This window comes from Manis pentadactyla, chromosome 7 (genome assembly GCF_030020395.1).
Source record: "Manis pentadactyla isolate mManPen7 chromosome 7, mManPen7.hap1, whole genome shotgun sequence".
In the NCBI taxonomy this organism is placed as follows: domain Eukaryota; kingdom Metazoa; phylum Chordata; class Mammalia; order Pholidota; family Manidae; genus Manis; species Manis pentadactyla.
In genome coordinates, this window is record NC_080025.1 from 60,332,537 (window position 1) to 60,359,907 (window position 27,371).

At 41.4% G+C, this 27,371-nt stretch overlaps 1 long non-coding RNA gene across 4 annotated transcripts; it reads left to right on the top strand.

The window, feature by feature from the left end:
* Positions 1-108: 108 nt before the first annotated feature.
* LOC118915981 (uncharacterized) lies at positions 109-23,812 on the top strand. Of its 4 annotated transcripts, none has more exons than XR_005026249.2 (5): positions 109-539; positions 12,244-12,347; positions 12,783-12,875; positions 14,792-17,282; positions 23,057-23,812. It is a non-coding gene; the product is annotated as an uncharacterized LOC118915981 (long non-coding RNA). The 4 variants fall into 4 exon arrangements; XR_008998466.1 differs by having other exon boundaries at positions 109-414; XR_005026248.2 differs by lacking the exon at positions 12,244-12,347 and having other exon boundaries at positions 23,057-23,811.
* Positions 23,813-27,371: the final 3,559 nt, after the last annotated feature.

Consider the following 27,371-nt stretch of genomic DNA (forward strand, 5'->3'; position numbering starts at 1 on the left):
CTGTAACTCCGCCCACTCCCGCCCCGGCGCGACCGGCGACCCAGCCCAAGCGCGACGGGCCCCAGGACTTGCGGAGAGCTGCCCCCAGTGCACGGCCCAGGGGGACGGCCCCAGGGCCGCCGCCGCCCGGAGGCGGTTCCCTCGCTTGCTCCCGGGCCGTAAACCTGTAAACCGGGCCCGAAGCCCACCTCCCTCCCTCTTCCCACCGCCGCGGCGCGGGACCTCGGTGCACCCCCGCCCCTCCCTGCCCCGCGGTTGCCGGGCAACCCCGGGACGCGCTAGCCGGGGGCCGGCACGCGTCTGCGGCTGCGCGGGCCGTTGGTGAGCAGGCTGCTAGGGCCGTTGCAGCGCCATGGCCTAGCCTGCCTCAGGCTGAGGAACTACTTCAAGAAGTACATTCCTCAGGTCTGCGAGGTACTAGAGCCACGCGGCGGCGGAATTAGAAGAGGGAGGACCCGGGAGATTTCCCAGAGGAGGGGCTTGGCGAAGAGAGGACGCGGAGGGAGGAGTGTAATGGGTCTGGACGAAGTCGGCGTTGGGTGAGCGGTTGTTCTGGGCTGGAGATACAGATCAGTGAGAAGACACAGGGCGCATGGTGGCTGAGAGGGGGGACTGGGAGACGGTTCCCAGGGAGAAAGAGCACAGAGCCCCCAAACTCCAACTTTTAAGATTTGGAAAAGACGAGCCTGAGAACAAGAGAAACGAGAGAGAAGTGTCCTAGAGACGGAGGAGGAAAATCAGGAGTGTGGCTTTATGAAGAGAGAGGAAAATAGTGTCACCTAAGATAAGGACCTGAATGGGTGTAATGGATTTGGCCCAAGGTGACCCTGGGGTTTCAGTGGAGCGCTGAAGGCAGAAGATAGATTAAGGTTAGCTGAGGAGAGAGTGGAAGCTGAGACCTTTAGACAGAAGGTGGCCAGCCCTTTGGGAAGGAAGGGACCCACCACCAATACTACCTTAAACGGGGGAAGGACTGCCCTTCCGTCCCTCCCCATCTCCCCGTTGTACCAGAAGGGAAGGAGGACAGGGTGGGTGGGTAGGCTTTGCAGGTTTGGGGATAGGAAGCTAAGAAAGTTCTCCTCTGGTGACTTCAAACATTTGGTAAGGTATTTGCCAAGAATGTGTGTAGGTGGGTGGGGATGGAACACGCAGAAGGGGTTTTGAGCAGAGATAAGTTAGTTACGTGGGGAATGATGGAGACAGAAGTCCAGTGAAGGAAAGAGGAAAACAGGGCTGCGTTGAGAGCCCACCTGGGGGTAGTAACCCTCCTACGTAGTTAGAAAGGCAACTTTATGCAGTCCCAATGGTAATTTAGAAGTATTAAAATATGAAATACATATATCCTTTGATTAAGCATTTCTACTTCTAGGGATCTAATCTAGAGATACACTTCACATGTACTCAGAAGGATGTACAAGGATATTCACTATAATGAAAATACTAAATAACTGAATAAGGGAATGGGGTATCATAGAGAATAAAGTATTTCTGTACATTTCGAGAAGAAAAGCTGTCCAAGACAAATTTTAAAAAAGAAAAAAAGGGAAAAAAATAAGTCACCCAACAAAGTGTCTACTACAATCTAGCTGTGTGATTTCATATGTGTATATATGTATCTGTGCTTTTATGTAGGTATACATGCATATGTCTATATTTAAGACTAACACATGCCATACTATTAGCAGCAAATGTCTTGGGGGATGGTTTCAGGGGAGAAGTCTAATATTTTACTCTACATACATGTATATCAATCTTTCATGATGATTTTCATGATGTTTTACCTCTGGATGATACTTATCTTCCGAATTGTGTGATTTTTCTCAAGTAGCGCTCATCCGGTATTCTCAAATAGCGGTAAACCGGATGTCGGTACAGAAACCAGAGTTGACTTCATCTATGATAGGAGTTTTGCCAGGTTCATAGAATGGCAGGGCAACCGTGAGGGTACTTTCTGAGAGCGCCTGAGGGTGGGCTATAGACTCTAAGAACTAGGTGGGAAATGATAACAAGATACAATACTGATATATGGGTAGCAAGTGGGGGCTGCTAGGGGTGAGTGAATAGGGGTAGAGGGAGTAAAGAGTAATGAGTGAGGGAGCTGGAAAAGTGGTAGGTAGGGGTCAGAAAGAAGAATGTTTGAATTTAAGATTCATCAGATATGAATGCATGGATAGATCCCTTTTGAGTGATGACTCACTCCAGGCTGGCCTTGGAGCAGGTAGCAGAAGCAGACTTGAAGGCCAGAGAATATCAGGGCAATGATAGCCTCTCCTCACCTTGCTCTCCACCTGCCATAGAGCTACACAAGACGCCGCCGGTTTCTGCTCTGGATGACAGCACCCCTCCCTCCCCAGCCTGCCACATTGCTCTGCCCCCAGGAAAGGAGGCCATTAGCAGTGCTCTCTACAGTGTAAGCTAATATTCTCCCGAGAAGTCCCTCATCGCCTCAGCCACCACACCACCAGCAGGTGCGAGACACAGTCTTCTGGGCCCCACACACCCACCTTCATCTGGTTACCTGCTTCCCCTAACAGACAGTCGGGGTGAATTCTGTGGAGTCTCATATCCCTCCCTGTACATTCATTCATTCATCTCACCCAATTTTCCAGGCCTACAACTCCTCTAAAACCTATCTTCTGCAAGTCTTGAAATACATTGTTTCCTCAGAGATTGCCCTGTATATTTAACCTCTTCTGAACTTTGCCTACCAGTCCTAAGTGTAAGATAAATTCTAGCTGAAATTAGCAGGCAAAGAGAGGCAACAAAGGGCCAGGTAATTTATTTGAATGTCCCGGGCGAGGTTCCGCGGTCTGGCTATCACAGGCTGGGGAAGTCACGCGAAAGGAGACAGGCAGCGAGTTTTTAAAGAAGGTAGGGGGAGGCAGAGCTTAGATTTACAGCGGTGCCAGGATTGGCTAGCCTAAGGCACATTTTTCATGTTGGAAGGGGGCAGCAGCCGGGGACTTCGGCAAGTCATCAGTATCCGACGTGCTTGCCCCTCCCCCCAGTGCCTTCAACCTTACACTAAGTAAAACTTGGCTATCTTCTTAGAATATCAGTTCCCTGCCACTTCTTGAATAGCAGCTCGTTTTTAAAAGATCCTGCTTGGTTCACTGGCCTTACTGATTCTGTTAATATTTCTTAACAATTTTAGAAAATTCTCGGTCTATTTCAAATATTCCTTCTACCAATTCTTCTCTCTCTGGGACACCAGTCATAAAGGCATTAGGTTGTTTTGTTTGTTTGGATTTTACTTTCTGTTTTTTACTTTGTCCTACATGCCCCGTTTGCTCTCTTCTGTTGGCCCTTTTTATTAATCTTTGGTTTACTTTCAGGTATCGAGTTTCTAAAATAAAATTGGGTGCTCTCTATTTAAATGTCTAGAAGACACAAAGGCCCTTTTATTTCCAAATTTTTAACATACTAACTCTTAGAAACAAATTAAAGCACCATGCCAATTCCATCCTGACCACAGATGGGGGTGGCATTTATGAGATACTGCTTTGGACTTGTTGGGGGTTGGAGAGGGTAGGGAGGTAGAAGGAACTTTAAACCGTTTAGAGCCTTAAACGTGTTCCTAAGTAAAGGGATTTCTGTAACTGTGTGATTCTGATACTACATTTTTAAAAGCAATCTCACCTAAAAAACAAACAAGGTACGAACAGCATTGATCATTCTACCATCTACTTAAACTAAGAATGTGTTTCTGGGTTTGCATATGGATAAAACATTTCCAGATAGATAACATGAGAAAAAAACCCTCAAGTTCTGGAAAAGGGTACACATGCACATAATTTTGTGCGGGTGTGTGATATGGGCAAGGGAGGAGCCCTGGGTTTGTGGTTTTAAACCTGCTGGCTCTGGAATCTTTGCCTCACCTGGGAAATCCAGAAGCAAGAATATACCCTCTAAGGGTCAGGTCATTCCTGGTGGGATCTTGGTATAACCTGAACTCTGTCTCTCTGATGTATGGCCATCTGCAACCTCTGGCCATGTGATCTAGCTGGGGTTTGAGCATGAACCATCCGTTGGGTCTAGAGGAGGACCCAGTCCTGGGTCCGAGTAGAGAATTCTGGCTTCTTCACAGAGCCGCTCTGTCTGGTGCTCTCTTGTATTAATCCTTTACTTCAGCCAAACTGGTCTGTGTCCCTGAGGCTTTGCCCTTGCCGAGAGAAAACCCTGCAAGCCTCCCCCCACCACATGTGTTCTATCTACCCCTAGTTCTAACATAGATAGTTCTATCTTGCTATTTATATTTAAACTATTGTTCTACCTAGTGCTCTCTCCTAACCATTTTTCCCAAATGTATTTGTCCTAATCTCTTCCATTAAACTTGGTATAAAGTCAGTCTGTCAGCACAAGGGCATATTTTTGAATTTTTTTTCTCTTTGTCCAAGTCTTTTCATTTAATGGAGGTGATAATTAGCAGAGATGGCTAAAAAATGATGATGGCTTGCTATCATTATTACCTATCAAGTACTTACTTTTTGCTAGACATTATCAGAATACTTTACATATGTTAATTCAATTCTGTGACAGCCCTATGACACATATATACCTTTATGATCCCAAGTACAGTTAAGGGAACAGAGGGACAGAGAAGTAAGTTGTCAGAGGTGACACACCAGAAGACTGCAGACCCAGGACTTAAATAAAGCCAGAGGCCTCCTTGTGAGATGGGTACTAGAAGAAAGGAATATAAACATCTGTTTTGATAAGCCCATGTTTGTTGTCAGAAACATGTCAGTACATGTTTCACAATATTTGAGAAATATTGGGGACTGAGATTAGGAAGGCAGAGTTGTAAGAAAGGGGATTACATAATCGTTTTGTGAGTGTACAAGCTTGAGAAAATCAATCTGGAGAATAAAGTCATAGCCTTCTTTGCCCTTAGTTGTGTAAGTTTTTACTAAGAAGTCTAGCAATGTTAAAACCCTATTAATGTTTTTGAGAGTCAAATATTCATTTTGTGTGAATGTCTGTATATTTTGCCTCTGCTTATAAAGACCTTATACATGATTTTGTAATTTTTATTTTCTTTGGGCAGAAAACTATTGATTCACCACTAACTATGCTTTCTTACTGGCATGTAGCTCTGCACCATTCACACAGTCATATATAAAACCTTAGGCTATTTTATTCTGTCCGGTGAGAAACTAGGAACAGTGAAATGTCTTATGCTCAAAGTGAGCATTTGAGCTCTGCTAGTTCCATACACCTTTATCAGCATTTCAGAGACTTATCCCTTCAGCTTGATTTGCCTTCTGAGGGATAACATTCCAGGAAAAGTAGTTTTCACATACGTGGAGCTTAGAAATATACAGAAATGAGCAGTTTCTCCTATTCATTAATCAGATCCCAGCATTCTTAAAATTTCACCTTAAAGGTGAACTCTGTTAAGGCCTGAGTTCTTAATCAAGATGCAGGTTGTAGGCCCTAGCCTCAGAGACCAGTTCACTCCCTAGCTGATTCTGAGGCAGATGTCCTCAGGGCGCCAGAACAGGATGAAGGCGGGGACAGCAAGTGGAGAGCAGAGAAGCACTGTCCTCCGGAGACCCGGCTCAGAGGTGCCAGAAGGCAGTTGGACCGTCCATTTGGGCTCCTCAGGAGCTGTCTGAAGTGTGGCCTCCAGTTAAGTAATAGAAGACTTCAGCCCTTAGGCAATAAGAGATTTCAAATACAGCTTGCAACTGGTGAGAACCGCTGATCTCCTGTGCAACTATATTATCTAGGTTTGGCAGAGAAGGAAGTCAGTCTGCAGATGGCTGGATGCTCGCTGTGGGCAGCTGGGGTGGGGCTAGGTCAGGAGGCAGAGCTGGAGAGGGAGAGACATCTAGGTCTTAACCATTCTGCCAGTTTTAAGGGCTGGGTTCCCAGCCTGTAGGCTGCACACTAAGGGGGATGTGGAGATACTGCAGGGGGGAAGATGTGTTGTGCAGGGTCCAATCAAGAGGAATCGTCTTTTGGGGGAAAGAATACTCTGAGAACTGCTGAGAGTCTCAGGAGCCCCAGACCCATGTCTGCTGACTCTCAGCCCTTGGAGGGGGAAAGAACCCTAATGAGCCAAGGAGTGGGGTTACTTTGCTCATGAGCAAGAGGAGGAGTAAAGCTAGCAAGAGTAGGCCCTACGTGGGAAGGAGGGCTGCAGACACCCCCCCTTTGCATACTAGACCCCCCTCACCCACAGAAGAGGGAGCCAACCAGGCAAATGGAAATGTCCAAGCAGGATTCCAGGTGGTTTCTGTGGGATGTGTGCTGTAAACTTTTTTCTCTATCTCAAATGGAGAAATATTCACCAACTCTATGCGTCTCATCAATGCTTTTATGAGAAGTTTCTTCTTTTTGGGAGAAAAAGAGGAAAATAAGGTTTCTGAGTCCTATCTGTGTGCTTTAAACATTTTCTTAGATCCAGTAAGTCATTTCTTTCCCACCTATGTGAAATATGCTACGATTTTTCAAATACATACTCTGTAAATGTTGTGAATGATAAAATACAAATACATTTTTAAAAGATTTATCTAATTTGCAGTAGATTTTGATGGATTTTCTCAATCGCTTTTGTGATTGGGACTGAGCATTTCTTTTATTTAAAAAGGAGTTCCTCAACTTAAAAGTAGAAACCACTGACCTAAAGTATCACAACCATGTCTTCCATCTGACTCCTCGTTTAATGCAAAATGCTGTATGGTGACTCTTTTGTGTCTTTACAATGGATTTTTTCTAAAAGTAAAGGCAAACTGCATTTTAATTTGACTTTGGCAAAATGTTAATACTGAACAAATACAGAGGGATATTTATAAAGCATGTTTCCCTTTAAAACTGCCACATTATTTGATGTTGTAATTATAAGATAAATTCTAGCCAAAATATGCAGGTGATGAGAGGCAACAAAGGGCCAGGCAATTTGAACGCAATTTTATTTTGAACGCAATTCCCAGGCGATGTTCCCCAGTCTATGGATATGGAGGCTGGGGAAGTGGCACCCAGCAGGGCAAGCAGCGAGTTTTTAAAGAAGGTAGGGGGAGGCAGAGCTTAGATTTACAGTGGTGCAAGGATTGGCTAGCCTAAGGCACATTTTTCAGGTTGGGAGGAGGCAGCAGCCAGGGACTTTGGCACGTCATCAGTATCCGACGTGCTCACCCCTCCCTCTGGTGCCTCCAACCTTACATTCCAGCCTTTTGGTCATAATGGGCGATGACTCGATCTGACTACTTCCAGCTAACAAGGGGTGTTGTGAGAGGGGGTGGTTTCTTAGCATGTAGTTACATTGCTCTGACTGCAAACATCTTGCCCTGCCTTTTCTAGAGGCTCTCACCCCACTCTGTCTAAGCCCATGGTTCCCGTCTCATTTTCTCTTCTACAGATAGAGACTCTAGCTGCTGCTAGGGAAAAGGGGTGATGACTGCTCTGGCTGCTTCATGCAGAGAAGGGGCGCAGTAAAGGGTACAGCTAGGTTTCCATCACTGGTCAGTTGAGAAGGCCTCAGAAGGTTGGCGCTTCTATTCTGGAAGGACAAACTTGATGAGATTAAGAATGCATGGCTGAATATGAGAAATAGAAATATAAAGAGTCTAATTGAGAATCATAGCCAGGTATCATGGGGAAACTAGAATTCTGGATCGAGTTTACATCTCAATAACTAGTATTAGGATTTAGTATCGATAAGACTGCATTATTGAAATAATACTTTTCTCTAAAATAACTCTCATTTTCATTAGAAGTAGCTAGATTAAGAAAATAATTAACAGTTAGCTTGATTATTTGCATAAGTGCAGCAAGAAGAGTAATTGATTACATGGAATTTTTTAAATGTGCTTTGCTGGAACTTTTTGTAAGGAATTTCAGATTGAACTTTTAAAGGCCTCTCGAGGCCAGACAGCCAAGCCAGACTTGCCATCAGGTTATGCCTGCAGTACCTGTACATTTGGGTGAATTCCTCTTCTTGAGGTTCCTGCACCTGCCAGGAAGTGACCTTCTTTACTCACCTGGTAAGGCTGCTGGGAACTCTGTAAGCAAGGTACCAGGCCAGTTCTTCTAAGGGGCTTTGTTGGCTTTATAAAGTCAATCTTAGTTCCTTAAAGCTGTCTGTTCATATCTGAGTTTACAAACGTGTCTCTCAGGTATGATGTTCCAGTCAAAGCCTTGGTAATATAACCAGTGTTTTTAATTGGTCCTCTTACAAGGAAAGTAGATTCTTATTGAACTTGCGCAAATAAACATACTGCCATGAAATATAAAAATAGTCACTGAGAATTTTTAAATTCTGGAGGGATCAGGTAGAGAGAAAGATAAAGTTTCAATTCTGCTCATAAAGGTATTGTCATTTACAAAACTGTTGTCAGTCAGCTTAAGAGAAAAAGCTCTAAACACTTTATCAGCAACATTTGAAACAAAAGGTCACAAAATCATATCCCTTAGTTTACTCAATCTTATGTAACTAATACCTGTTTTGCTGAAATCTAGTTCTTTACTAGTTTAAGAATAATAAAACAGTGACTATAAATGACAAAAGACTTACAAATAACAGTGGTTAAAGATCTGATGAGAGCTTACTGTAAGACAGTTGTCATAAAGAAATTTGGATATTTCTGTAACACAAAACATTCAGTAACAAAGTTTAGCGTCATTCCTTTTGACAGTGCTTTCTAGGTAAATATATATCAGATAAATAAGCCAAATTAGCCAAATATTTTCTCCAATGAGAAAAAAATTCCTTTGATATGTTCTCGGGGCCCTCTGGAAAACATCAGAGTTAACTAGAGGTAAAAGCACGTTTTTGCAATTTTTCAACATTAAGAGCAGACTAACAGTTTAAGAAAACTTTGTCTTTTTAACTGAAAACAAAATTCTAATTTTGCTGTGTACTTGCTATCAAGACTCACTTGCTTTAATTTCACATAGCATGACTATATCAATTTTTCTACAAGCTTTCTACAACTTTCTCTTTACATTCAGTGTTCTCCCCTTTAAATAAATAGTTGTACTTTAGAACAATTACTTTTTTTTACCCTCAACAAAACGAATTTCCATTCTTTATACTTTCTCTTATTAAAACACACATCTTTAGCATACAGAAATATTTTCCTTATTATATTAAGTAATTTTCATTAGAACTTAAGCATTTTACGTTAACTTTCAGTGAACACTGAAAAATAGACCACTGTAAACTGTTACATTAGCATTCTTCAGATTGATATATCTATGAATGTATATTATCATTTTTGGAAATGTGCTTTACAGCACAATTTCTCATTAGGCATAAAATATGTCTATATAACTTAGCAAACTTTAAGAATTTTGGTTACTACAAAAATTCTCAGGCTGCTTGCATATATATATATATACACTGTTATACATTAATTAATACAGTGTTATTATTAAGATGTTTATTTGCTACACTTGTTTACTTATTTTTAGCAACCATGCTAGATTACTTACAAAACTTTTACTAAACATTAGACAAAGTCAAGCTTTTCTTTAAGCATCTTCTTGAAATGTTTAACAGATAACATCAACTTAAATGACTAAGTAAACTTTGGCAGCTGATAACTTATAAGGACATGTCCGTTTCAGTTAAACTTAAATTAGCATTAATGCTTAATATTTTTTATTAGATTTTCTGGAAGTTTTAGAATGCCCAATGTTCACAAGCGCTTGTTTGTTTGTTTTTTGAGAGGGCATCTCTCATATTTATTGATCAAATGGTTGTTAACAACGATAAAATTCTGTAGGGGACTCAATGCACAATCATTAATCAACCCCAAGCCTATTTCTCAACAGTCTCCAATCTTCTGAAGCATAACGAACAAGTTCTTACATGGTGAACAAGTTCTTACATAATGAATAAGTTCTTAACATGGTGAACAGTGCAAGGACAGCCATATCACAGAAATTTTCGGTTTTGATCATGCATCATGAAGTATAAACAAGTCAGATATGATTATTCGTTTGATTTTTATACCTGATTTATATGTGAATCCCACATTTCTCCCTTATTTTATTATTATTATTTTTTAAATAAAATGCTGAAGTGGTAGGTAGGTGCAAGATAAAGGTAGAAAACATAATTTAGTGCTGTAAGAGGGCAAATGTACATGATCAGGTCTGTGCCTATAGAATAAGTATTAATCCAAGCTAGAAAAGGGCAACAAAACATCCACGGATGCAGAAGATTTCTCTCAAAACAGGGGGGTGAGGTTCTAAGCCTCCCCTCTGTTGATCCCCAGTTTCTCTCCTGATGGCCCCCCTGCAACTGTGCCTGTCTTAGGTGGTTCCTCCCTTGAGGAATCTTACCCGTCTCTGGCTAACCAGTCATCTTCCGGGGCCATACAGGGAAATGTAAAGTTGATAAGTGAGAGAGAAGCAATATTGTTTGAAAAGGTTAGCTCTTTACTTCTTTGCAGATTTATGCCCTGTGGCTTCTATGCCCAGCATTTGTCTTGAGGTATCTTTACCACTTGGAAGAATTATGATAGTTGGTAATTTTCTATATGAGGCACGAATTCTACTAAAGGGTTGTAATTAGGAAGGAAGAAGAAAAGCTATAGAAGTAGCAGATGGAAGAAAACATGGGAAAATTGATTATTTCTTTGACATACTTTCCTGTAGAGTAACATAAGCATGTATGGGTTTTAAACTACTAATTAAATTGCACAAGCGCTTGTTTTTAAATCAGTTTTTAATAATACCATCCGGAGGTAGGAAAATATTTTTCATTTACACACTTAGACACACAAACATACAAATTTAGACATAACAACTACAGTTAGCAACACTTTTCATATAAAAACATATATACGGACAGACAAACTGATATAAAGATTTGAGTTACTGATATTTAATTGCTTTCTTTCTTTTTAGCTTCTTGTCCGTGGCTTCCAGAACCAGAGGGTGGGAGGAGCGTTTTCCAGTGGGGGAAGAGGGCGGTGAAGGCGGAAGGAGAGGGGGAGGGGGTGGTGTGGACACTGGAAGAGGAGAGGAGCAGGAAGACAGCATGGTTGAGAATGTAGGACTTTAAGATGGCAGCAACACAGGGCAGGACAAAGAACTTAAAGATGGTGGCGGAGAGGGGTGGGGGTAGTGAGCTGAGAGAGGTGGGGGACCAAGGTTCTCCGGCGGATCTGAAAAGGAAGAAGGACTGGGCAGAGTAAGAGGCTGACAATCCTTAACTGGAGATCGGGCCAGGAGAACCTGGGTTGTTGAACACTTAACATAAAGGTCTAGGTGGGAGCACAAAGTCCAAAAAGCCTGCATATATGGGATTTCACTCCACTCTCCGCTCTGGTGGCAATAATTAGTTAAGTCAGTGAGGAGGCCAAAATCAAAAGTTCCCTCAGGGGGCCAGCGAGATTGGTTGTCCAAGGGATACTGAGGCCCAGCCTCAGAGCAAAGAAAGACTAGCTTCCATTTACGGACTTCCCAGGACAAATATAGAGTAGCCAGATTAGAAATGAGACACCGCATTGGGGTCTGAGCCTCCGCGTTTGAGGGCTGGTTCCCCATGTCTGTGTCACCCTCCCAACTAATCCCACTGAACGGAGCGCCCAGCGTCCCAAGCATGCCAAGTCAGGGGAGACGTCCTGGGAGCCTGGGTGAGGGACGTCTTCCCCACCGCAGGGCCAGGGGCAGGTATCCTGGATGGGCTGGATGCCCAGACCTGGAAGTAGCTACAATTTCAGATGGACCAGGTGAAATGGAGTTAGAAAGGGAAACAGACTGGGGGAAACTGAGGGACTCACTGGAAGATAGTCCACGCAGCGGAGAGCAGGCTGAGGTCCCAGGTTGGGGAAGGAAGGGGCAGGGCCACTGGTGGCCGGTCGGGGCCCCGCGCTCACACTCCTTCCCAGGATTTTGGCACCAAATGTAAGATAAATTCTAGCCGAAATAAGCAGGCGATGAGTGTCAACAAAGGGCCAGGCAGTTTATTTGAGCGCAATTCTCCATGTCTACGGAAATGGAGGCTGGGGAAGTCGCACTCAGCAGGGCAGGCAGTGATTTTTTAAAGAAGGTAGGGGGAGGCAGAGCTTAGATTTACAGCGGCGTGAGGATTGGCTAGCCTAAGGCACATTTTTCAGGTTGGGAGGGGACAGCAGCCAGGGACTTTGGCACGTCATCAGTGTCCAACATGCTCATCCCTCCCTCTGGTGCCTCCAACCTTACAGTAATTATATCAGAGAAAGTCTATCTGTGGCTTAGTAAGAACATGTGAATCCAGAAACACTGATTCCATTTCATTTTCCCCAGGCTCTGTTATGTGGTCTAACTGTCACATGTGCTGAGGATCCTCTCAGATATTTAGAGGAAATGATTATTACTGTAAGGGAAACTGGTCTTGAAAGTCTTCTCTGGTAAGTATTGTTTTGATTTATGGTAGGGAGACATTTTATTTTGAAGGTAACATACTCTTTGTATAGTGTCTTGCCTAAGAATGCCTCCAATCTCAAGACTGTTAAAAAATCCTTCCACAGGCTTTTAAGTCCCAAAGACTTCAATAGGAACAGGAACAATAGTGTGCTCTCATCGATAACATGTGCTCATAGGGCAGTTTCTTTCAAGGTGGGGCTGAGGAAAGGGACGCATGTCTTCTTGTTGGCACAAGAAAACCTTCCAGGGGGATAGTCTGAAAAAGCCCTCCAAGTGATTCCCGTATGCTTCTCCCAGTGGAATATGTCTCTTCCTTCCCCTCCCTTACATTCCACCCATAAAAATTACTGATTTAATTATGGAACTGACTACTGTGAAATGAAATTCATTTTTTACTGTGTTTTGTGATCTTATTAAAGGGATATATGTTCATTGATCCACTAATGAAACCAAAAATTCGGAGATTGTCTGAAACTTATATGGAACAACTTTTTGAACTGGATGATCAGCTGGTAAGTGTTAGGAATCAAACATTCTGAATTATACATCTAAGTTTTGATGGAAGTTCTCAAATAGAGTTTAGATTTTATGAGAGGTGTGAGGTCATAATGCTTTGGAATTGGGACACTCAGAAAGGTGAAGGAACTTTGTGCGCGCGCACACACACACACACACACACACACACACACACACACACACACACACAGCCACACTTACCTCCCCAGATTTCCAAGCAGCATTTAGACATGCATTTATTCTTCCTCTTTCTGATAAAATCTTCCTATTAAATCCTCCCCTTCCCCCTTCCCCTCCTCTCTGCATCTTCATAACGATAACAGTAGCATTAGGGAAAGCTTTAAAGAGAACACTGTCCTTCGTTTCTAATCTACTTCCTTCTGTATTTCAATCCCACAACATTCTCCATGCCATCTGCACAGGAATTATGCTCATAAAGATATGGCCAAAACATTAGTGAGGTCTAACTTAAAAGGCACACTGACAGTTAATAAAAGGAATAACCAGTTCCAACAGCTGGCTTGGATCCTGTAAAGAAGGCAAGGAAGTAATTTAGGACCTGGAGACTTTGAGGACAAAGATGTGCATCTGAGGGAAGCTCAAACAGCAAAAGGGAGGTGGGGAGAGAAATACCAACACAAATTAGGTGTGTGTGTGACCACATACGATGCCCCTGGATCCCAGGCTGGTGTCTCAGCAAGCCAGGCCAGGCTTGGGAGTTGCTGGTGAAGTTAGGCATAGAAAAGTGGATTCGAAGCCATGTTCACAGTGGGTGCTGAAAGCCAGGAGCAATCTGAGTCATCGTTTAGAAGGATGGGTGGGGAGTAACCCTGGATCCTAATCAGTGGTTTGTAACAGAGAGACAGAAAGAGGGGGGTGGGGTACTTCCGCTGAAGCTGGGATGAGTCTGAGGTGCCAGCACCCAGGAAAGGGCCCACCCATGCGTCCAGTCCCAGCTGACCTGCATCATGGTGTGTAGGTCTCTTCATGACTTTACCTTATCAACCATAGATCTGGCTCTGTTCCGGAGAGCAGACCTCTGTAAACCACACTCTGGGGCATGTTGGGGGGCAGCCTCAGGCACTGAGGGGCAGACCAGGGAATAGGACTCTAGCCCCTCCTGTCCCCATCCCTTACATTCTAGAATAGTTCTGCTTTGAGTATAATGTCACATGAAAAAAGCTTGAAAATCATTGCTATCAGATACTACAATTATTAAAAAACTGCTTATCTTGAGGTAAACATCATTGTGAATATTTTGAAAGTGATCCTGTAAAATACTACTAGATTGTGTCCAATGGCTAGCCAGAAACCTGTAGAGAATCTTTAGAAACTGCACAGAGTTCCAAGAGACACCACAGCTATCTCAAACCTAACGTTTTATTAGAAAAGGAATTCTCAGAGATATTTCATGACTTTGAAAGTGCAAAAGATAAAATATTGGGGGCTGATCCTGATTTAGATAGGAGTATGACAATTCAACAAGGCATAGAAAAGATGCCCACTTTATATCATGAGTCAGGAAAAATAGGAACTAGATGTGACTTGGCAAAATGTAAATCTCTACGTACCTAGGATTGTTCACCTGGAGGTCTCAATCTAGGCTGGCCAAAGAATCATTCATTTTTCCTTCACCCTCAGAAAATTTTTTTTTTAGGGAGTGGGGTTTGGTACTGTAGAGATTGTGTTATGGGGTGAGAGTTGCTAAGCAGCTTTCCAGAGCATCCAGGCTGCAGCAGGTATGAGTGGCATCATTCAGCTGGCAGCAACTGGGTTGGGCACCCTGGCACCATGAACAGGTGCTGCTGAGGTTGGAGCAATGGCAGCTGGATTGATGGTAGATCCATGTGCGGCCGGATAACAACCCATGACGGGGCATCATTAGGGGGACAGCAGAATAACACCTCTTCAGTTCTGTTGTGTTCTCTTTAAAACAGCATGACTTGTGTCGCCACGGGGCACATCTGTGGTGATGCTGGGCTACATTTAATGCACCGTTGGCAGAATCAACAGCACAGCAGCAGGATAAAGGGCAGCATCAGGAGAGGCACAGCCCAGTAGAGAGTGTTGAAACTGGGGAAAACTGGACTGGAAGACCCTTCATCTGGGTAAATACTCTGTGTGTCTTCTGGCATAGCATCTGGAAAGGCACGTCACTGGGCAGCTGGTAGTATGGCATCCAGTAGGGCAGGTGGGGTCCCCTTCCTGTAAGTCACACAGTTCCTCCTGCTGATTCTAAATCAGTCTTGATAAAGGTGAGGCCATTATTCAGGCTGAAATCAATGAAGATGGCCTGGCCCAGATTATTTATCTTCATTCCTGGCATGTAATGGAGGTATCTTGCACAGATACAGCCTTTATTCCTGTGGTTTCCTTTCCAGTTCAAAATTGACAGATACCTTCATCCTTGTGTATGTTTTGAAAACCAATAACCTTGCTTTCTTTTTATCTCTAGTGCAGATAGTGGAGAAATCCACAGATGTAATCTGCACACAAGACCTCACTACAAGTGGGTCAATGATGTATTCTAGTCCACTGTATCCACTGTCCACTCAAAACACATGATCCTCTTTGCCAGCAATTTCCAGTAGCTGGTATTTCTGGTAATCTTGCACTCCCACAAAATAGAGTTCCCCCAACTGCTTAGATTTTGCAGCTTCAACCTTGGTCTCTGCAAAGGATTCTGACAGCAGTTTCCACCTGTCACAGTGATGATGAGGCTGGGAACCTTCTCTCCTGCAGCATTCATTCTTTCAATCTGCTCATTTGCCGTTTCTAATCCATGCTGCATGTTTATGGCTCCTGTAGGTATTACATCGAGCAATTCGACAAAAGCAGTATGTATTTATTTTTTGCCCGAGGTCCACTTCAAGTTGATGTGGCCATGTGTGGAGTAGGTGATGAAGGACATATGTGTTCGGGGTTTTTGAATTTGTTCACCAAATCCTTGTTAATTATTCTCTCCTCCTCATTTTTTGCTGGCATGTTAGAAGGAAAATCCCAGGAACTGTATTATTTTTACCAGTAAATGCTCTCATAACAATAGATAGAAAGACAAAGCTCTGTGTGAACATCCAGTTGTTGTTTACACTTCATGATCTGGGGATTTCTTGTTATCAAATCTGAACTGACAAATAGCTTCCTCCGTGTTGTCTATGTTTTGAAAGCCTTTTCTGATAACCTTCAATTTCTTGTTAATAAAAGCTGCTGCTGCTGCTGCTACTGTAAGGAGGCGAGGTCTGCCACCCTCAGAAAAAATTTTAAAAATTTGTTTACAAAGAAATAAGATGCTTTAACCATCAATGTTTCTAATATTTTATCTAGACACTAAATAAACATCAGCTTTATCTTTTTTTCCCAGTTTTATTTCCTATACAGTTTCCTATAGGTATAACTGCCAGTAAGAGAGTTTTTAATATTTTGATAAAACATGTTAAAGGTCATAAACAATTGTAATTTTTCCCATTGATTATTAAGATTGTTCATCATGGTTTCAGTGTGTGAAAAAACTGAAGAAAGGAAAAGCAGTTATTTTTATGGTCTTACACTACACAGTCCTGCACAGCAAGGACTGACTGTACCTATTTATAAGTTTCTATTTGTGCAAACAGAGAAGATTGAATATAGGAAACTGTGAGTAAGCCAAATAGTTACAGAAAAGATAGGAACTGCTCTCATAACAATAGATAGACAGTTTAACTGTGTGTTCCAAGATGAAAGAATAATCCACTGTAAGGAAGAAACTAACTTCACAGACTTGCTTCTCATTTCTTAGGAAATGAAATCTCCGGACAGGCATACTAATTACAAGAAGAAAAGGCATCTATCATACACAAAAACTATTTTTATTATGGAACAATGTAAACATAACACAAAAGTAGAAAGAACACCATAATGATACCCCATAATCCAGCTTGCACATTAACCAACATTTTGCCATCTTGTTAATTATTCTCTTCTCCTCATTTTTTGCTGGCATGTTAGAAGGCAAATCCCAGGAACTGTGTTGTTTTTACCAGTAAATTCTTCCATGTGCATCTGTAACAGGAAATGACACTTTTAGAGAACATTGCACAGTGCCACTAAGAAATGAAAATAGCAACAATGCCTGAATATCATCTATAACTAATGATATTCAGATGTATATATTTCATATTCAGGTTTCCCATGTTGTCTCAGAAATGCCTTTTACATATGGCTCTGTTAACTCAAGATCCATACAAGATCCACATATTGCACTTGGTGGTTACACATCTGATGTCTCTTGTAATCTATGACAGTTCTCTTTTTAATTGTTTCCCTCATTTATTGAAGAAAGGAGATCATTTGTCCTATAAAATGTTCCACACTCTCGCGTCTTTTCTGGCATCGTTTCGTTTTGTTCTGTTTCCTGCAAGTTTGTAGTGATATCTACAGACTTGATATTCAGGTTCTTCTTTTCCTTTTTTTCTCTTGGTGACAAGAATACTGCAGAGGGGGTGATATGTTCTTCCTATTGCACATTAGGAGGCACCCATGGTCTGTGTGACCCGCTTTCAATGAATCTTGATTTCTATGGATGTTAACATAATTGCTTATTAGTTCCATCCTCTAGTACATAGTGGTTTTGGACTAACAGTACCACAAGACCACTAATAATAAAACTACTGAATACAGTTTAAGAAATTGATGCAATTCTTTTTTTCTTAAAGATGTACATACCCTACCAGCTATTGTCAGTAGAAAGAATACTTTTTCTGTTACTTCAGGTAATTATTTTTTTGTTTCAGTGGTCATCTTTTTTTCTCTTTGATGTAATTATGCTCTTTCCGTTATGCATAACATTACATGGCAGCAAAATCAAAATGAAATGAGTATTCAGAGAAGAATTGCTTCTATTCCTGCCTCTCCATCCTCTCTCTACCATCCCTTTAGTTTATCCTCCCATAACTTCTTTTTGAAAATTATGAACAACTACACTGTATTCTCTTCCCCTTTGACTTCTTATGCAGAAGTAGCAGCCTATATCTAGTTGTCTGCTTTTTGCTTTTCTCAACGCACATATCCTGGAGATTGCTCTTACACGACTTTTAAAATGATGTCATCACAGGGAGCTCTGTGTAACAAAACCCTGAAATCTTAATGAATGATGTGGACTTAAAAAGTCATACTGATGTAGAAAATGGTTTAACTGTGTGGAGGAACCTTAACCTTATGACCCCAGGGTCTGGGGTTTTAATCATCTGGGAGAGGCAAACAGACCTTGTGCCCCAAACAAGACTCAGTTGGCTGATAAGCACATCCCATAACCGTGCAAAAGTGTTCCTTTTCTTCTGCGATTGGGTAAGTTCCTGTATCCTGAGAAAACATCATTATAAGTATTACATAACCTGGAAGGAATAAAAATAAGTGTAGAAATAACAAAGAGATGAACAAGATCCATGTTTACTTTAGGGTAAGCTTAAGTTTAAAGTGAGTAATAGTAGTTAATGATAGGACATTTATGTACTGTTAAAAGACACAAAATTCAATCAAGTAAATTTGAAGATCTAATTGGCTTTGTGAAATGATTCATGAATCAGGCAGTATCTCATATAGCATGTAGAGGGCAGCTATGCTGAACTGCAGAAAAGGAAAGGTTTTTCAAGGCAGAGAGAGGGTATTTTTAAAAAAGGAGTTTATCAGTAAGGAATATATTCTTTAGGCAAGGTCGACCTTCTAAGGGGGCAGGGGCCTGTCAGGGGACAGGAACTTTCCCAAGTTTGGCTGGTTAAAGGTTACATTCCTAAGGTTGTTGAAACTACAGTTAGGTTAGGCATTAACTTTGGTTTGCTGATCAGGGACTTTAATGTAAGTAACTCCATTTGAGCCTGAGGTTTTTCTTCTAACAATTTGTCTGCTATGTACGGTGTTTGGGAGTTCTAAAGAACAACTTGATAAATTTTTAATTTAGTTTAAATTGTTTCAGGGGATTTAATTAATAAAATCTGTAATAATAAACATCTACATGTCTGAGAAAAATTGATTTTTCTAAGTTGTATTTATTTAAATATATGTTTATTAAATAGAACCCTAAAATACAAATAGCAGTGAGTGCTTCTCTCCATGTACAAAAGCCTTTGGGCATTAAAGACTCTTTAAATAATTTGCAGAAGATGAAAAAATGAGAAAATCACTGAAAAATCCAACACTTAATACCACATACTGCACCATGGTACTGTGTGTTACAGACACTGCTCTCTTCTGCATAAAGACATGGTTTCTTTTTACTATTGTTGTTATTACTATTACTTTTACAGCCTATGACAAAGTTCAGAGTTGGAAGGGATTTAGATTAGGGATTTAAATTCATGCATTCAACATATAATTATAAACTCTGTCTTAGTCTGTGCAGGATAGTATAACCAAAATACCACAGAGTGGGTGTTTATAAGCAACAGAAATGTATTTCTCACAGTCCTGGAGTCTGGGAAGTGCAAGACCAAGGGGTGGTACACTTGGTATCTGGTGAGAGTCAGCTTCCTGGTTCACATGCTACTACCTTCAGGTGGCAGAAGGGGTGCGGGAGCTCTCTGGGGCCTCTTATAAAGGCACTAATCCCTTTCATGAGGACTCCACCAGGTCATCTCCAAAGGCCCCCCCTCCAAATACCATCACACTGAGGATTAGCCTTCAATATATGAACTTCAGAGAGCACAAACATTCATAGCAAACTCCATACTATTTTGCTAGTATTACTCTACAATGATATTATGTGGGACATTAATAAAACTCATGAATCATGTGAAGATGGGACTTCGAAATATGGTGAGATATGTTAAAACAAGTTAAAATATAATTTCTTGACTCAAGGATTAACTAAGCAGAGAAAGGAATTGCCCACCAGAAGAAAAATTATGTAATAATATGCTGAAAACTAAAAACTATGATATATGAAGTTAATGATTTACATTTATTTTTTTGTTTGATTCTTACCATATTTTCTTAATATAATAATAGGCACCTCAACTATTATAGGAGAAGAACTTTTTCTATGGGTATGCATCCCTTTTCTCATAAATAATAAATGGATGGTATCTTATAAAATAAAAAATTAATTGGTATTACTGACATTAAAGAGCTGTTGACTCAGTACTATAAGTTAGCATTAATGATTTTTATTAATATTTCATTAACTTTTCATTTATTACAAAATTTCCACAAGTTTCACCAGCCTGGGATACAAATAGAACACTTGGTAATAATATTCCAAATTTCACTGCCTCTGACTGCTCTCTACATAATACAGGAGGTCAGTTTCCCATACAGATTCCCACCAGCTATTTCTGAAACACCCAAAGTTTTCCTGTGTGAATTCAAGAATTCCCTAACCTTACCAATACACCCACTTCCTCACTCTCACCCTTATATTCCCCCACACCTCACCAGAACAATAAGCCTAAATCTTGCCCTAACCCTAACGTTAAACCCGAACCCTAACTCTCACCATAACCCTATCCTCAATGTACACTGAATCCTAAAACTAAACCTAAACCTAGCCCTGGCCACTCACTCTTAACACCTCACCCTCACTCACACCTAACCATAAGCCTAAACCTAAACCTAATGCTAACTCTAACATTCAACCAGAAAAATAAACTCTTACCATAATCCTATTGAGACCCCACACTGAACCCTAAACCTCACCCTAACCTGAAGCCTGGCCACTCACAGTAACAGCTCACCCTCACCCTCACTTTCACCCACACCTAACTATAATCCTAAACCTAAACCAAACTCCAACCCTACCACTGAACCCTAAACATAAATTCCACCATAACCATATCTTCACCCTAAAACTAATCCTAACCCTAACCCTAGACTTAGCCCCTAACCCTCACTCACATGGAATCATAACCCAAAACCTAACTCTTATGCTATCCCTCAGGTTAAAACCAAATCCTAACTAAACCACACCATAACATGATCCTAAACACAACCCTACACCTAATCCTAACATTATCCCAACCTTCACTTCCTCACCCTCACCTTTATCTTCACCCACACCTCACTGTAACAATAACCTAAATATCACCCCAATCCTGTCATTAAACCCAAACTCTAAATTTAACTGTAATCCTATTCTCACCCTACAGAGAACCCCAATCCTAACCCTGGCCACTCAACCAAAACCCCCTCACCTTCACCCTCACATTCACCCAGACCTAACCCTAACAGTAAACCCGAAACCAAACCCTAACTGTAACCCTATCCAGATCCTACAATGAACCCTAAACTTCACCCTAATCCTAAACCTGGCCACTCATCCCAGCCCCTCACCCTCACCTTCATCCACACCTAACTATAACCCTAATCCTAAACCAAACCCCAACACTAACACTGAACCATAAACCTAAGTCTCACCCTAACCATATACTCACACTACTCCTAATCCTATCCATAACCTAACCATACCCCTAACCTTTACCCTTACTCACATGGAACTATAGCCCTAAACCTAATACTGATTCTAACCTTCAGCCTAAAACCAAATCCTAACTCTAACCCACACAATAACTTCACCCTAAACCTAACCCTATAACTAACTCTGACCCTAACTGTACCCATACCCCCACTTCCCCAATCTCACACTTAGGTTCACCCACACCTCACCGTAACCTAAATCCTAAATCTCGCCCTAACCCTAACATTATACCCGAAACCTAACTCTAACTGTAACCCTATCCTCACACTACACTGAACCCTAAAATTAACCTTAAACCTAAACATGGTCACTCACCCTCACACCTCACCCTCACCTAACCGTAACCCTAAACTTAAACACAACCATAACCCTAACACTGAATCCTAGACCTAAGTCTCACCATAAGCATATATGCACCCCAGATGTAACCCTAATCCTAATGCTAACACTAGCCCCTAACCCTCACGTTCATCCTCACTCACACGGAACCGTAACCCTAAACCTAACACTGATTCTAACCCTCAGCCTAAACCCAAATCCCAACTCCAACCCGCACCATTACTTCATCCTAAACCTAACCCCAGCCCTAACCATACTCGTACCCCCACTTCCTCACCCTCATCCTCGCTCTCACATGGACCATAACATTGAACCTAACTCTGATACTAATCCTCGGCCTAAACCCAAATCCTAATGCTAAGCCACACCAAAGCTTCATCCTAAACCTGATGCTAACCACACCCATACCCCCACTTCCTCAAGGTCTATTGTCTACCAAAAATAAACTGATCTAAAGCAATTTTTAGATGTTTTCCCTCATCTTATTTTCACCCACACCACAAAATGAGCCAACACACACATAGTTCCTTGCTTGAGCAATGTGGTTTTGGCACCTTCCCTATCTGAAGCTCCCACAGCACGTGCCTACCAAGCCTGCAACCACTCTGCGTCGGTGGGTCTCTGCCCCACCCTGCACTTGCCTTCCTGAGCTTTCACATCTCAGGGGAATCCTCAAGCCTCTTCAAATGCAAATCCTTAGGATGCCAAATAGCCCTCCTGTCCCCACACTCCTTGTCCACTCAAACCGTACCCTGTGGTTACTCTAGTCAAAAGAGGAAAGCATCTCTTTTCTGAAGATCTGTAATAAGTCAAACTTGCACTTCAGACTAAGGCCACATTTGTTTCCCTGCAAAATAGAACCACTGTGTGGCAAGAGCTGAGCACTTTCAGTTCTTTCCCACCAGCTTTGAAGGAACTGCTTCTTGATAAAATTTTAACATTTTGAAATTTGATGTAATGTAAGACTTTTGTGATATTTTTACCACATTATTCCAAATTTTCAAAGTTTCAAGCCACATGAAATCTGATGGCATTGCAGCACATGAAATCTGCTGTGCATAAGTGGAGAAAATACTCCTAATTTTGTGTTGCACAGAGTGCGGTATGCTTCGAACAGCACCAGTTCCTTTGGATTTTGCCTACTTCATCCTTGTCCTTAAGATGTGGACACCCTGTTCATGAGGCAGCCCCCCTGCATTTAGTCATTCAGATGATAGGAGAAAAATTCCTTAGCCTCCTGTTAAACCCAAAAAAACATATTTAAATTGACTTCTACAACTTCTTCTTTAGAAATCCAATAGAGTTACCCCAATAACAGAATTCATCAGATTTAGGTTGGAAAAACCCCCTCATTTGCTCGTAATATTCATTAAATATTCAAAAACATAGAAAAAGAGAATGAAGGAAAACGGTTGGAAATTTTGAACATAAACTGAGACATCAGTGCAAATATGTGGCCCCATTTAATTCCTAGTTTGAACAAACTAATTGTATATGACATTCAGGGGATCAACTACAGAGATTTGGGTGTGGAGTGGGTATTAGGTGATATAAAGCAATTATCTTTAATCATCTAAGGTGCAGTAATGGAATAGTGATTTTGAATAAAATGTGCTTATATTTTACAGGTAGATACTAAAAGATTTGGGGATTGAAAATATCGTAATTTATATACTTTATATACATCAAAATGGCAGAAGAAAGTATAGCAGAATGCTGACAATGTTAAATGTAAATGATGGGTGTTAGATGTCCATTCCATTTCTTTGAAAGTTTGAAAAATTTTTAAATAAAAAAAATATTTTTAAGACTGAGTTTTACTTATGCTATACACAGAGATCAGGGATAGGAGCCAAGGTGGTGGCATGAGTAGAGCAGTGGAAATATCCTCCCCAAACCATATATATTTTTGAAAATACAACTAATACAACTATTCCTAAAAGAGAGACCAGAAGATACAGTACAACAGCCAGCCTACATCTACACCTGTGAGAACACAGAGTCACACGAAGGGGGTAAGATACAAGCCGTGCCCCGGCAGGACCCGAGCTCACTCCACACCCCAGGTCTCCATGGGAGGAAAGGAGTCACAGCGGGGAGGGAGAGGGAGCCCAGGACTGCTAAATACCCAGCCCTAGTCATCCCCACTGAGAGCGCAGACACACAGTGCATGGTGTGCTGGATATTAGGGAAACAGAACAGTAAAATCTGTGAGCAGGTCACTGCAGCTGGGACCCCCCAGGACAAAAGAAAAGCGAGGGCTTTCTGAAAGTCTTAAAGGGACAGGGGCCTGACAGCTGGATGGAAGCATCCTGGCACACTCAGCTCAGCAGCTAGGAATCCCAGGAAACTCCGGGCGCCCTAACCCTCTGGGAGGCAGTGCAACTCTGAGGCCCCTCATGGCAATAAACAGCCTCCAATTCATTCCCCCTCTGGGGCAGCCCCGCCATAGCAGGGGAGCAGCTTCAGAGCAGCTGTGTCCACAGCAACTGCCCAGAGCCTCCTCTGCAGCTGCCCAGGCCAGACTCAGAGGCCCCATCAGCGTGCAGCTGCCCAGCACAAGCCGATAGGGGTTGCCATTCTCGCAGGAGAGGAAGGCGACCAGCAAGCAAGAAGGGACTTTGTTCTCCCAGCTGACACATGCGCCAACTGCCCACGACTACCTCTATCGCCATGAAAAGGCAGAAGAATATGATCCAGACAAGAATAACCCACACAACCCCAGAGAAGGAGCCAGGGGAGACAGATTTAACCAATCTTCCTGAAAAAGAATTCAAAATAAATGTCATAACCATGCTGATGAACCTGCAGAGAAATATGAAAGAGCTAATGGATAAAGTTGAGAGGGAGAACACAGAAATAAAAAAATCACTGGAAGGACTTAAGAGAAGACTGGATGAGGTGCAAGAGGCAGTTAATGGAAAAGATATCAGAGAACAGAAAAACAGAGAAGCTGAGGCAGAGAGAGATAAAAGGATCTCCAGGAATGAAACAATATTAAGAGAACTGTGTGACCAATCCAAACAGAAAAATATCCGCATTATAGGGGTACCAGAAGAAGAAGAGACAGAAAAAGGGATAGAAAATGTACTTGAGGAAATAATTGCTGAAAGCTTCCCCAAACTGGGGGAGGAAATAGTCTCTCAGACCACGGAAGTACACGGAACTCCCAACAGAAGGGACCCAAGGAGGACAACACCAAGACACATAATAATTAAAATGACAAAGATCAAGGACAAGGAGAGAGTTTTAAACGCAGCTAGGGAGAGGAAAAAGGTCACCTACAAAGGAAAACCCTTCAGGCTATCATCAGACTTCTCAACAGAAACATTACAGGCCAGAAGAGAATGGCATGATATATTTAATGCAATGAAACAGAAGGGCCTTGAAACAAGGATACTGTATCCAGCACGATAATCATTTAAATATGAAGGAGGGATTAAACAATTCCCAGACAAGTGAAAGTTGAGGGAATTTGCCTCCCACAAACCATCGCTACAGGGTATTTTAATTAGAGGGACTGCTCTAGATGGGAGCACTCCTAAGGCTAAACAGATGTCACCAGAGAAAATAAAATCACAGCAAAGAAAGCAGACCAACCAAATACTAACTAAAGGCAAAAAATAAAATCAACTACCCACAAAAGCAGTTAAAGGAAACACAAAAAAACACAGAATAACACACCCAACATATAAAGAATGAAGGTGGAGGAATAAGAAGGGAGAGAAATAAAGAATCACCAGACAGTGTCTATAATAGCTCAATAAGTGAGTTAAGTTAGGCTATAAGATACTAAATTTGAACCTTTGGTAACCACGAATCTAAAGCCTGCAATGGCAATAACTATATGTCTTTGAATAATCCATCTAAATGTAAATGGACTGAATGCACCAATCAAAAGACATAGAGTCAATGAATGGATTAAAAAAACAAGACCCATCTATATGCTGCTTACAAGAGACTCACCTCAAACACAAAGACATGCACAGACAAAAAGTCAAGGGATGGAAAAAGATATTTCATGCAAACAACAGCGTAAATAAAGCAGGTGTTCCAGTACTAGTATCAGACAAAATAGACTTCAAAACAGAGAAAGTAACCAGAGATAAAGAAGGACATTACATAATGATAAAGGGCTCAGTTCAACAAGAGGATATAACCATTATAAATATATATGCACCCAACACAGGAGCACCAGCATATGTGAAACAAATACTAACAGAACTAAAGGAGAAAATAGAATGCAATGCATTCATTTTAGGAGACTTCAACACACCACTCACTCCAAAGGAATGATCCACCAGACAGAAAATAAGTAAGGACACAGAGGCACTGAACAACACACTAGAACAGATGGACCTAATAGACATCTACAGAACTCTACATCCAAAAGAATAGGATACACATTCTTCTCAAGTGCACATGGAACATTTTCCAGAATAGACCACATACTAGGCCACAAAAAGAGCCTCAGTAAATTCCAAAAGATTGAAATTCTACCAACCAACTTCTTGGACCACAAAGGGGTAAAACTAGAAATAAATTGTACAAATAAAGCAAAAAGGCTCACAAACATATGGAGGCTTAACAACATGCTCCTAAATAATCAATGGATCAATGAGCAAAGTAAAATACAGATCAAGCAATATATGAAGATAAATGACAACGACAACACAAAGCCCCAACTTCTGTGGGAGACAGCGAAAGCAGACCTAAGAGAAAAGTATATACCAATCTAGGCATACTTAAAGAAGGAAAAACAATCCAAAATGAATAGTCTAACGTCACAATTAACAAAATTGGAAAAAGAAGAACAAATGAGGCCTAATGTCAGCAGAAGGAGGGACATTAGAAAGATAAGAGAAGAAATAAATAAAATTGAGAAGAATAAAACAATAGAAAAAAATCAATGAAACCAAGAGCTGGTTCTTTGGAAAATCAGTAAAATAGATAATCCCCTAACCAGACTGATTAAGAGAAAAAGAGAATCAACACACACCAACAGAATCAGAAACGAGAAAGGAAAAATCATGACGGTCCCCACAGAAATACAAAGAATTATTAGAGAATACTATGAAAACCTATATGCTAACAAGCTGGAAACTCTAGAAGAAATGGACAACTTCCTAGAAAAATACAACCTTCCAAGATTGACCAAGGAAGAAACACAAACTCTAAACAGACCAATTACCAGTAACAAAATTGAAGTGGTAATCAAAAAACTACCTAAGAGCAAAACCCCTGGTCCAGATGGATTTACCTTGGAATTTTATCAGATATACAGAGAAGACATAATACCCATTATCCATAAAGTTTTCCAAAAAATAGAAGAGGAGAGAATACTCCCAAACTCATTCTATGAAGCCAGCATCACCCTAATACCAAAACAAAGCAAAGACACCAGAAAAAAAGAAAATTACAGACCAATATCTCTGATGAACATAGATGCAAAAATAATCAACAAAATATTAGCAAACCAAATTCAAAAATACATCAAGATGATCACACACCATGCCCAAGTGGGATTCATCTCAGGGATGCAGGATGGTACAACATTTGAAAATCCATCAACATCATCCACCACATAAACAAAAAGAAGGACAAAAACCACATGATCAACTCTATAGATGCTGAAAAAGCAGTCGACAAAATTCAACATCCATTCATGATAAAAACTCTAAACAAAATGGGTATAGAGGGCAAGTACCTT